The following is a 13,114-nucleotide window of genomic DNA, read 5'->3' as shown; positions in this document are numbered from 1 at the left end:
TCCTAGCACACTGGCAATATCCAGATTAAGTTATAAATTTGGTACTAAAAACCCATTGTCATGTTGAAGCTATGCAGGGTGAACACAACCTCACACTACAAGGTAGCAGAAGGAGATTAAATATTATAACCAAATCAGTTACAGATTTATTCCATAAACTTCTCGTGATTTCATTGTACTTTTCCCTCCTTTGATGAATGGATTTTCCCAAGTCTGACAGATTTATTTTTTGTGGCAGGTATTTTTTTTCTGTTGCCACGCTTTATACCAGATTTCCATTAAATCTTTAGGAGCAAGATGAGGTGAGAAATAAATTTGCTTGTAGCTGCAACTTGATTTAGGTCCATGTAGTTCTTATTTGAGAACTTCTTTTGAACAACACAAGGACTCTGTTTCCAAAGTCTTTGTGTGCCTGTTTGGAAACACTGGTGTTTTTAGCAAAGGGAAGAAATCTGAGAGAAATTACAGGATCTGCAAATGGCATTTAAAAAAAAAAAAACTAATAAAATAAAAAGAACCTGTTTTAAGGATCAGCTTTAAATGGGAGATTTTCTGAAAGATTGTGGAATATTTACATGTAGTTAAAAAGGTGTTCTTGTAAAGACCTGTGGAGTATTTATTCATTACCAAGAAGAATTTCACTCAATGTACTCCGGCAGCCTTTAGGTTTCCTCAGATTTCTTTGGAGATTTCCAAACCTATAAATGCTGTAAATATGATCAGACATTGCTCTGTCTGAATTCTGTGTCACTGACACTTTTTTTCCTTAAAAAAGAAAAAATACAATCCACGGTTTATTTTACTCAACCCATATTTGATATTTAAGGAAATTAAACAAATCTCACGTTTAGCCTCCCAAAATAATACAGGGTGTCCATTAACACATGTTAAAATTAATGAAAGCTTGGTGGTGAACATATAAATAGCACAGCTGCCAGGCTGTTTTGTAAAACTAGAGTTGAGCTCTCCCTGCTGTAAAGTGTACAGAGCAAATTCTCAGAGATAATTCCTGTTGCTATTTCTTTTGTTGTTCCTGCTTTTTGGGCTGTTTGTTTGCACACTGGAGCAGTGCTCCATCAGTTCCATCAGCTCTGCAAAATTGTTTGCAAGTTTCTCAGTGTTTCTACATTTATGCCTGTGAGGAAACACCAGGTCCTTATGTCTCTGCCCATTTTCACTACAATGTGTTGGTGATCCACCTTGTGAGTCCGTTCCAGCTCAGGATATTTCATGGTTCTATGAATATCCTGGGGTAATTTCACTGTGTTGAGCAGGGAGAATTCCAGTAGACAGCCCAACCGATGAGCCTAGGCATCAAATTAAAAGGGAAAAAATAATAATCTAATACTTCTGAACATCCCTAACCAGGGATTTGGATCCTTTTTCCTTTTCCCCCTTGTTATTAGAGTTCCTAATTTCTTTTTCCCTAAGACAGCAGCTCTCTTCCATTCCCACCTCCACCAGTTTTTATGGACTTGACCATAATTACATGGCACCATGCTGTGGTTCCCCAGCAGCAGGTTTCTTACTTGTTGGCTTATGCCTGGTTTTCCTAGCAAAAATTACATCAGAATCTGGCCCTCTGCTTTTGTGTTGTTCTGTCCTTAAATGTAAAAACATCAACATGAGTTTAACAAAACCATAGTAAAGCAGCTTTACCCCTCATGCTCTGGCTCCAGATAAAGCCACCTTAAAGCAAATCTGTGATTAAAAATCTCTTGCAGCCCTGAGGTTCAGGACACCCGACTTCTCTCATCAACCTGTGATGTGAAAGCCAAAGTTTTGATGCATATCCAGATAAAAGATCCTTATTCCCATCAGGAAGTCGCTGAGGAGATTAAAATATGAAACGTGATCTTACATGAGGCCAGGACGTTAATACATCCCCCCCACTGAAGAAATTTCACCTTCTAAACAAACAACCAGCAGCAGTCAGTGTGGGTTTTCTGCAGAAAGCATCAGTGGAGCTCAAGCAAGGACATGCATCCCCCTCAACAGAGCTGTTCATCTAAAACCATTTTCCTCACCAGTTCCCCCCCCGACACTCCAATTAAGCTTGAAGATTTTTTTCCATCAGCCCTTACCAGAAGGCATCAAAAGTGTATTCCAAAATCCACTGACATCATAGGAAGCCTTTCCAAAGGCTAATGGGCTTTGGGATCAGGCCCTCAGTTTTGATTCCAAGCCTTCACAACAGTGAGCCTAAATCAGCCCCAGCACTCGTGAGCGCCCAAGGAGATTTTCCAGCATTACGTTCGTTTGGGACCAGGCTCTCCCCATGTGGTGCACTCAATGTGAAGCCCATTTAAATCCCATCAGTCACCACAAAGAGGATGGGAGTAGGGCCAGACAGCTGAGCAGAGGTGGAATTCACCTTACAGCTGCTCTTATCAGTAGGGCTTAGGGCAGGGACACCCATGCCAGGAAGCTGCCAAAGAAGCGGCACCAGTGGCACCGTGACAGGATGGAAATAGTGGTGAGGCTGAGAGGTTTGCATGGAAAAGAGTGGGAAAACCATGGAGGAAACATCACAGAGGGTCTCAGCTCTGCACAGCAGCTTTGCCACTGTTCAGGTTGTGCAACAGCAGTGTATCTGAGTATTTCTGGGCCTGCCTTTCTGTGGTAGTCATCCACCCAGTGTCAGACATTAATCTTTGCTTAATTGACCAGAAGGCTGCAGATCCATGGTATGTGAATGTGATCCTAATTAGCTCACTTCAGGTTACACACTGGTTTTCTGCATGTTGCCTTTTGGAGCTATGGAGCAGCTTGTTTTTTGAGGAGAACATAAAAGACAGAGGGGCAGGGGGGGTGTTAGTTACAGCCATAAATTTTACAGTTCACTGGAAACCACATTAAATGGCAACATCAGTTTATAGATCAACTCTGCAACTGCTTGGTCGTTAAAGCAGTGGTGGCAGATTATTGTGTTGTAGCCCTGTAAAATATGGGCACCGTGTTTGCTGGAAGAGGGCTTAAAAAGAACAGTAGAATCTCCAGTGTCTTTGATTCCTCATTTCTCTTGCACTGCAGTAGGCAACATGATCTGATCTGTGTGTGATTTTCCAGGGGGAGCATTCGCCAGGCCTCTTCTCTTATGCTCAAGAATGCAAAGCTGGTGAGTCTTCCTGATTTAAGGTTACACCAACTCTGCATTACTCTTGGACCAGCCCAGAGGTGGAGGATATGGCCAGACCACTCTGAAGCTGCTCCCAGGGGCAGAAGTTTCCAAATTTCCAGTGCCACTGAGCAATGCATCCAGCTGACAGCAGCGCCCATGCTTGGCTGACCCTTCTGAGACACAGAGCACCACGTGCCTCGTCCAGATCAGCCAGACCCAAGGACAAAATCCATGTGCAAAAATAAAACTTGGAAGTGATTAAAAAAAATGGAATCTCTTCCCAGACAGTGCCTAATCACTGCCTGTCTTCTGAAAATGTAGACATTTATTTTGGACTATGAAGAGCTTCTTTCAAATGTTTGGCCACTGCTAAAGGCACTGAGCTCGCTGGAAAATTCCAGCCACAATATGCTGCCTGGTGACCAATAATTTCTGCATTGATATTTTCCTTCCTTGTTGGAATTGGGGTGCTGTTTGCAGGACTGGTGAGCTGTGAAGGATTTAGGGTTAATGATCATGGTTTTTTCTGCATGTGGCACAAAGTTTCTCCCATCCAAAGAACAATAAGGGCTGCTTCACCACGGGCCTGGTTGATCAGAAAGCTTTTCTTTAAAAAAGGGAGAGTTCCAGCTTGAAAATGCAATATTGTCAGGGGCAATGAATTAGCTTTACTGCACAGTAGACAAATGGGAATTCTCTCACATAATCACTAAGAATTTAATTGTGTGAAATGAAACATTTTACAGAATGCTACTGCTGCCACTCACCACACTGTGCAGAATTTCTCTGGATGAAGTCCCAGTGGCTTTGTGGAGGATAACCCAGAGATGAGATGTGGCACATGGCTGTCACGAGCCACTGTGGTAGGTCCAGTTGCAGAGAGGAAACCAAAGAGAACCCCCTGTGTTTGCTGTTGATACAGGATTTAAGCTGGGTGGCTGTAAGGCTTCTGGCTGTCTTTTTTTTTTCCCTATAAAGGTTGGACCACTAAAGCCACTGGTAAAATTCCCACTGCAGGAAGAAGTGTTCAAATTAATTGAGTCCAGGTTGGAGGTGATGGCAGTCACCACCACAAGGCTGTCAACCTTTTTTTTGGGGAGTGAGTCAACGGGATTGACCTTCCCAGTCACTTTCTTGGGACTAGCCAATATTCTGGGGGTGTTTTTGGTGTTTTCTGCAGAACTTACATGCCTGCATGTGAGACCTGAGTGCACTTTTGGCTCTAGAGCCACAAGAGCAGCAGAGAGCTGTCAAGGATGCTTAAAGGACCTCTTCTGTCCCTTTCCTGTCAATAGCAAGAGCTTTTGTTGCCTTCATCTCAACCAGTGGTGCAGCCTTGTGAATGCCAAATCTACTTGAAAAATAACATAAACAGAATTTAGTAAAAGTGTCTGGGTACATGGCAGTCCTGTCAAGTTTGTTTGGTTGCTTCCTAATGAACAGGATTGTGAAGGCTGTTAGCAGCTCAGGCTCTGAGTAACACAGCTGGGTCCACAGTTGTGATTTCCATCAGAAAGAAAGGAAAAAGGAAAGCTGTTGTTTATCTAATGCAAAGGGAAAGGGCAATGTGTCTCTGCTTGAGATGTGTGTACTAACATTACATAATCTGACTGCTCTGAAATAAAGGACTGTGAGTTTTCATTATTTTTAGGGTGTTTTTTTTAGAGTGAGGGAGCTTTCTTGGCCAAGGGCAGCATGAAGACTGATGATTTCCCTCTTTCACCAGGCTGCATCCTATTTACAGCACTCCAGCATATATTGCTGGTTTAGAAACCCAGCCACAGATCCATTTTGATGCCACAGAAAATGCTGGTTTCTATAAGATGTCACAATCGTGGTGCTGGGGAGGCTTACGGTGGGAGGATGAGTGTAGCATGCCATCAGTGCTTTGATATTCCAGCAGGGCATCCCCAGGGACCTTCTGTCAGTGGGACAAGGATGAAAGATCTGGCAGGGGCTTATCTCAGCCAGGGTGGTGGCACAGGTCAAGGCCTGCTGTGCTGTCCTGCTGCAAGGAAAGCCATCCATGAGCAGCCCTCTGGGGACAAGCAGCTCAGTGTCTCTTTGATGACAAATGCTGAAGATCATCTGTGCAGCTCAATCTCGTCATCATTTGGGTGTTGTTCTGTTTACTGCCCTGCATTTAAAAATAAAGACCTCATCAGGAAAAGGTTGCAACACGCCCCGAGAAAGACATTATTTTCAGCTTAAAATTTCCTATGTCCCCAGCTAAAAATGTGGATCAGAGATAAAGCCTGACACGTTCTCACCATTTGTCTCTTTGGCAAAAGGAAAAGAGGGGTCATCCAGCCCTGGGTCTGACGTACAGGATGCCACTTGAGCCGTCACACTCGATAACTTCAACTTGAACTTGTCCACTTGTGTAAGTGGGGCTGATTTATAACCTTGCCACACAGACCTCGTGTGATTTTCTGTGTGGTAAGATGCTGCCCTGCTGTCGTGGCATTAAACAAGTTTTTTCTTGCCAGGTGCCCAGCACCAAGGACCGGGGTGTAAAGGTCTAGAGGGCCCTGAGGATGCACAAATCATGGTGCAGACATGATATCCCCATGACAGAGGGAGCTGGATGGGGTTTGGCACTGATTTGTAGTAAAACTCATGATTCCTAGTTGGGAAAAAAAATCCTTCCAAATCTGAAAAGAAAGCTGTGAAGTCAGACACTCGATTTACCTCTGCCATTAAAGAATTCTTTATTTGAAAATACAAACCAGAAAATCAACAAACTTTGTTGGTTGGTAGCATCCCTGCACATGGCAGGAGGTTTGGAACTAAATGACATTTAAGGTCCCTTCCAACCCAAACCATTAAGGAAAAAAATAATTATATAAAACCCCACAATTGCTACTAAAATCTGAGGGAGTGCTGTCTAAACTCCAGTGTCTTGGCATCTTTGTGTGTTTCCTCTGACAGGTTCAGCAATAGTTGGGCTAGTCCTGTCTCTGTCCAGCTTAGTGAGAGCAGAAATGAACAGGATAATCCAAATCACACTAATGGCTGGTTGGGAGCCCAGACTGGAGTTCCAAGGAAAGGGTTGTTCTGGCCATGGACAGGTGATATTTTGTAATATGTTTTACACTGTTTATTGTAATAAATTAAATAAAATACATTATTTATTGTAATAAATTGCTGTGATCTTCTGCTCCCCATGAGACCATCACCTGCCTAGAGTGAGAGAGACATTTCCTCCAAACCTTCATTCCACATCTCATGGCACAGAAGGCATCCAGCTTTGAGGCAGCAGGATTTCAAAGGATTTCAGGAGCCAGTTGTAGATGCTGGTGCTGGGAGTGCTCTGACAAAGCCTTTCTGTATGAGTCAGAGGAGAAGCGTGTTGTTCACCCAAACCACTCAAATTTTTGTTTGTTTGTTTTTTACTTCATATATTACACATAATTTTATGTTACATGGCTGCAAAACAAAGTCCTTTCAACATTTATTTACTGAAGATGAGATGGACTGGATTAGAGAGGGCATGAGGGAAAACAGATGAGAAAACTGGAAAAAGCAGGAATTAGCTCTCATTCTTAAGATGAATCCAGCACAAATAACACATCCTATGGGCTCCTGATATATTTAAAGAATCAGGGTCAGTTCATGTCTTCACTGCCATACAGAGCCCATCCCACAATGTTGTTTCCACATGATAATGAAGATTGAGGCAGGGCAAGGATGGCTTTGAGGTTTAGCAACATGAGCTGGACATGAGTAGAAAGCAGTGAGTTATTCTGTAGGATGTGTCCTCATGGGCTTTATCCTCTTCTGGCAGGATGTGCCACACACCAACTCACTCTGGTACTGAAAAACATCCCAGAGTGCAGAGAAACATCCACTGAAAAAAAGAGCAGCCACCAAACTTCCTGCCTCCCACCAGTTCCTTGACCATCCCACCCTGGTGAGTTCTGCTGCAGCTGCTGAAGCTGAAAAGTGCCTGTGTTTGTGATTGTTTGAGTTTTGGAAAGTGAAACAAGGGGCTGGCTGCACTAGCTCGTGCACACAGATGGCTCCGGGCAGCCTGACAGGTTGTACATCCACATTTGCAGTGCTCAGAGCTTGGCCCTTACTTTTTTGGGACCTTGCTCAGTGGTTTGGAGCAGATGATGTTGTCCAGCACCCCATCCTTCCACCCCACAGCTGCACATGCAGCAGAGATACTGTCAGAGCTACACTTGGACATTCTACCCATTTACTTTATAGGGAAAATATGTTCTGAATTGTTTGAGTAAGGAGGGGGAAAAAAACCTCATCCATGCTTTCCTGGCTGGATTCTGCATCTCAGCTCCTTGTTTTGACTATATTTTTCCCCCATTTTTCATTTGCCCCCTTCAACTAAGAACACATGCAGAGGTTATTTGGAATTGTTATGTGTGTCTTATATCGGAGTGATTAATTATTCAGAAATGTTCTGTTTAAAATAAAACTCCCTTACAATGCTTGGACTGTATGAAGACAGCTTAGAGCTGGCACAAATGAGAGTTATTCCCACTTTTAAAGGCTATTAATAGTGCCAAAGAAATACAAAGGAGACCCGTAGCACCTATGTACTTATTATTCATCACATCCATGCTTATTATATAGGTATGCATGAGATAAATAGAAAGAGAGATTTGCTCAGCACAATGCTTAGGCTGTGCCAAAGAAATAAAATTCCCTCCCTGGAGAGCCCAACTGCAAAGGCAAAGTGGGGCTAGCAATGAAATCACAGATTACAATCACAGCTAAATGGCTTCTTTGAGCAAGGAGATGAGCTGGCCTGTTTTCCCTGGGAGGCTGCTCCTGATATGCATGACCTTATAAATAAAGAGGCATGAACCAGATGCCAAGGATGTGAGCCAAAGCTGATAAAAGCCAGTGGGAGTCCTGCAGTGTCCACAGGCTTGGGAGCAGGTCTGTGATGCCATGAGCTGTCTGAAAGGAGTTGCTGCACCCTGGCATCCCCAAACTCCTCTGGACATGGCTGTGAACTCATCCCCACAGGATCTGGACACTTTGTGCACCCTTCAGTAAGGAAGCAGTGTCATTTCTGTGTCACCAACAGGCAGCACAGGCTAAGCAGTGTGGCTTTTTCTTGTCTGGGGTGAAAAAGTCAGCTGGGATGATGAGCAGGAGCTGTGAATGCCTGATTTCAGCTTGCTCGTGCCTGGGGACTCTGGAAGGAACCACTGTGCTAAAATAACCTCTGTGCAGTGCGGCTGGAAGAAAGTCATGCAGTGATTTCATTTCATATTTGTGTTGTAACTCCTAATGGTACAACTTTAGGAGTATCTGAGGATCTGTTCTCCTCCAAAGTGTAAACCAGACCACGCCTAGTGAAGGCAAAAATACTCTTCAGCATTCACCAGGTGGCAGCTTATATTAACCAGACCCACCCTGAAATTCAGCTGCCTCCACCTCATCACTTCCCAGGAAGCTGGTGAGCTATTAGATAAAGTGCTCATTTCAAAAAGGTATTAATTTTCAGAAGGGATTTTCTAATAAATTCCTTCCATGAGAAAGGTATAGTTTGTTAGAGACTGCAGCTCAAACACTACTTGTGGGAGTAGGTAGCATTCCTTTCCTACTCATCCATGGAGATTTCCAGCCAAAAAACAGGGACACAACTAGCCAAAGTAAGGAGCTCACCCAAATAAAGTAATGTTGTGTCCTTGGAAAACAGCAGAAAATGTTCTGGAAATACTCATGTCGTGTTCTCCAGCAGCAGAGTTTTTTCACAGAGGATGTTCCCACTGACAAAGAGACCATGAGCAAATCTTCTCTGCGGGTTCCACCTTTTCTCTTTCTGCTGTGAGCCCCAGCTACCAAGGTGTGAGCTTCTGGAGTTAGAAAGATGAGTAGAAATATATCTTAATTCTTGGGGAGGAGAAAGAAAAAGAAGTAATTGTGGTCATTACAAGAAGATTTTGCTCCTTCCAACACATTGGGGTAAAACCATGACTGTTAAACCTGGCTAATCACTTTTTAGTCAGTGGAACTCCCTGAATGTTAATGTAATTATGGGCAGAGATCATATTCCATCCTTCTTGTGCCACATTTGGTCTTTAAATTAAAGCAGCGCTTTCCTGCTTTCTGCTGCTCTCCTCCAATGTATTTATAGATCCAAGTATTGTGTTCATCCTAGGGGTCATTCAGTAGGCTAGAGGCTGCACAGGTTTTGAGTTTCATTTTGTAAGAAGGTCACATATTCCCTGGTGTTTCTGGCTGTCCTTTCCCTGCACTTTTTCTGGCTGGGGTTTCCCTTCCCTGGAAGGTGCCCAGCAATGCTGGGCTCTTATCGACGCCTCTTGCAAAGGCTGCCCTGCTCCTCGTGTCTGCTCAGTCCCCTTTCCCAGGATCAGATCTGCTCTTCCCAACAAAAGCTGGTGCTCTGGAGTCACCCTGTGATTAATTAGCACAGCTGGGTCTTTTCCTCCTTTTTCATTTCCTTCTGGTGACCAAACTCCACCACACTGCCTGGCTCTCTGCTGCGGAAGCACAGCTCCAATTTGGGCTTGGTTCTTGCCATCCTGGGGCCTCTGAGAGAACCTGGCATGACCCAGGCTGCTCCACAGCCCAGGCAGCAGGAAAATTTGGTTCCCACAGGACTGGTAGTAAAGCAGGGGCTTGTCCTGCACTTCCCCAGAGCTCCCTGAAACAGATGCAGTTCTGGAAAACAGTTGAGCCTGACAGATCTCCAGGCTGAGACAAAAAGCCATTTGGTCAGAGTATGATCATCCAGCTGTATTCAGGACACAGCTTGCTGATTTTATGGATACACATATATCTTTTAGGACTAGAAATCAGCCTTGTTTTTCTCTTTGTGTCTAATGTTTGACATATGATGTAAATTTACTTTTACAACGTACAGACATAAAAGCTACTGTGGCTTGGACGTAGAATTTATTGATTGTAGAAAACTGACTACCGGGTTTGTTGATTAAGATTTTTTTATACAATGGGAAAGACAGAAATAATCAAAGTACATGAGGGCAAATTTTGTATTAGACAGAAGTTATTCAGTCTCTTAAAATTTCACTGCTGTAACTAAACAATGGATTTGTTTTAGCATAGGTCTCTCCAGTAATTTTTAAGGTGTCCTCAGTAACTGCCTACCTATCCATAGGCTTTGCTCAATTGATAAAATTTTCTAACTAGATTTATACTTGCCAAAGTGGTAAGTTTTGAATTTAGAATGATAAAGCAAGGTTTGTCCTTCTCTAGAACAATAAGGCCATAAAATTTCTTTACAAAAACCTCTGAAAAAATGGAATGGCAACTCTAAAATCAATGAGAGAACAGAGTGATTAGGAGCTACGCCCTGACACTTGTGGATGGGTTTGTGCTCTCACAAACTGCAGGACTGCTGTGCTGTGTGCCCATCACTTTTGTCGGTAATGGCACCTATTTTGTTCCCAGGAGAGACTGGAACAACACACAAAATCCCTCTGCTTTCTTTGTCCTTTTGTTGGTTTTTGTCTTTGGCTCAAACGTGTCGATCTTTTCTAGCAGAACTTCTGAATTGTTGTCTGTGTGTAAGATGTGCAATGGACAGAGCCTGGCCTCTGGTTGTTATCACGGCCTGGTTCATATAAAATTTTCTAGCCTGGCTTTGTAATTGAAACCATTTTCATGCTGCAAACACACAAAGCTACGGAGGAAGCCACGCGTGCAGCTGAGAGAACGTGTTCTGCTCCAAAGTATCATTAAAACAATTTCCCATAATGTCTGGCAGCAAGTAGGTTTCTTTTAATGATTTTATTAAAAAGCGAATTAAAGGCCAAAGGTTGCTTTCCTACAGCCCTTAATTTCCTGTTGCAGTGCCAAATGCAGAAGCTGCTGGGAGAGGGGGACAAGGGAGCCCTTCCCAGGGATCAGCCCTTGGAGCTTGGCTGTGGCAGCTCTGCTCTCACAGTGCCAGCAGAAAACAGAGTGGCACAAACACAAAGTGATCAATTCCTGACACAGTGGAAGGGAAAACACTGCTGGCTCCAAACAAGGAGATCCATGTGATACCTGGAATATGAATTTCCATTGATGCTGCTGTTGTTGTGTAATTCCAGGGAGGGTAACCCACAGGAAAACTGGATCCTGGATCCTTTGGACTCGTGGCACGAGTCTGCATTTTCATGGAGTATTTATGTAGCCTGGATGTTGCCAATCTTTTATTTCTGCTTTTCAGGTGGGTAGACTTGTGGAGCTCTTCCATTTGAGGATCACCTGTGGAGAAACAGGGTCCTCTGTGAAGAAGCAAACAAACCAATGCAAAAGAAAAAACTCATAAAATACTAAGGGCACCAAAAGGCTCCAGCCTGCTCCTCCTTGGATCTAACCACCTCTCTAGTTCTTGTGAGAGAGAAAATGCAACAGCCCAAGACAGATAATGGGGGTTAAACACCAGAGGTTTGGAGTCTGATGAGACTTGCTTCCTGTGGTGTCCCATTATTTGGAAAATCAAACCTAAATTCCCTCCTGGTGTGCAGAAGGACTCTGTGAGAGGCAACTTGCACCTCACAGCATACATAGGTTTGGCCAACTATAGGAGTAAGATGTTGGTAAAACTCCAGTCTTTAAAATACTTTAATAAAACAACTATAATTTACCCCACTGCAAGAGCTATAAACTGTAATTTAATAACGTGCTTGTCAGGGGACAGCTTTTTTAAATAATAAAAAAAAAAGAGTTTTAGTATTATTAAAGAAACATAGTATATAAAAAATGTCAAATTGCTGAGGAAACAGTATGATTGTGATTTTCAGTTATTTAGAATGGGAAAACCATTCTAAGCAAGGGAGCTGTGTTTTTATGGTGGAGTCTTGCTGTATGAGTGTCATTAAGTTTTCAAGGAATACTGTTCCAAATCTTTACTGTGCTTCCAAATGATGTTAAACTGTTAAGCTTTCATCCTGCTCCAGCAGTGGGTTCTCGAGCATAGATGACATTTCTTGCTTGGGATTTAAATATCTTTCAAATAAAAGAAGTTTATTTCTTACAGGACAAAGCTTCACACTTTGGGCTCTTGGATTTCCAGGTTCAGTTCCCATAGAGTACTCCCAAAACATCAGTTTTAAGATCAGTACCTGGAGTGGTTTGAACTCTCTGAAAGCTCAGCTCAGGGCAAGTTTAGCCATGCAAAACCATCCAATTTCTGCTCCATCTTGGTTGCAGTCATCTGCTCTGACACAAAATAGGATTAAGAATCATACAACTGCTTCCAGCTAATAGATTTAGGCTGTGGTTTCAGGATTATTAATACCAGATCTGTGCACTGCCAGCTCACCCAGGACTATAAATCTAATGTGGATCAGGCATGGACACATGATTGTGTTTTGTCAAATTAGCCAAGGGACATGATATGGAATTCATACCAGCTTTATCCTCCTGTGCTAGCTGCACTCCTGCTGAGGAAAGGCAGGAGATAGCTGGTCCAACACGAAGTTAGAAAATACTCATACACCAAAAACCTGCTGTTATAAGGGGTTTTTATTTTGGTTGTTGTTGTTTTGACAAATGTGAGGCATTGAATGGAGTTTTTAATGCTCTGGCAGTGTGTTGCTCATCTGGCACATGGCAGTGGTGGTGTGATACCACAAATCTTACAGCTGGCTGCAAACCACAGCCTTAAGAATTAGCGCTTGAGCTCCTGTCACGTAGCTGCCCCTGGAAATCTCTTTCCAGGGCAGTAACCATTGTTTCCTTATCACATCTTATTGGGAGCAAGAGGTTTTTATGACAGCCACTTGTATGCCTGTGACAGGCCTTTTCTCTTGAAAAACCAATTTACAGAGGACTCTCACGCATGTTTGCTGCAATGCAGACAATGCTGGTTTCAATAGTGAGCTTTAAAATCTTAGAAGGAGGAGTCCACATTTCCCCATTACTCTGGAGATAGGCTAAACATTAATTCTTGGTGTGCTTGAGGGGTTGGGATTGGAAACTTACCTTGCCAAAAGCAAAAAGTGGAAAGCTCTCCTTAGTTCCAAGGTCATTGAACAGCAGTTA

General features: G+C 43.2%; 1 long non-coding RNA gene across 1 annotated transcript; it reads right to left on the bottom strand.

The window, feature by feature from the left end:
- Positions 1-1,973: 1,973 nt before the first annotated feature.
- LOC132330774 (uncharacterized) lies at positions 1,974-12,287 on the bottom strand. Its single transcript, XR_009487426.1, has 3 exons — positions 12,193-12,287; positions 11,129-11,332; positions 1,974-5,258 (listed from the first exon to the last, which is right to left on the bottom strand). It is a non-coding gene; the product is annotated as an uncharacterized LOC132330774 (long non-coding RNA).
- Between the last annotated feature and the right edge of the window lie 827 nt (positions 12,288-13,114).

This window comes from Haemorhous mexicanus, chromosome 9 (genome assembly GCF_027477595.1).
Source record: "Haemorhous mexicanus isolate bHaeMex1 chromosome 9, bHaeMex1.pri, whole genome shotgun sequence".
NCBI lineage: Eukaryota > Metazoa > Chordata > Aves > Passeriformes > Fringillidae > Haemorhous > Haemorhous mexicanus.
This window is presented reverse-complemented; position numbering and strand designations above follow the sequence as displayed.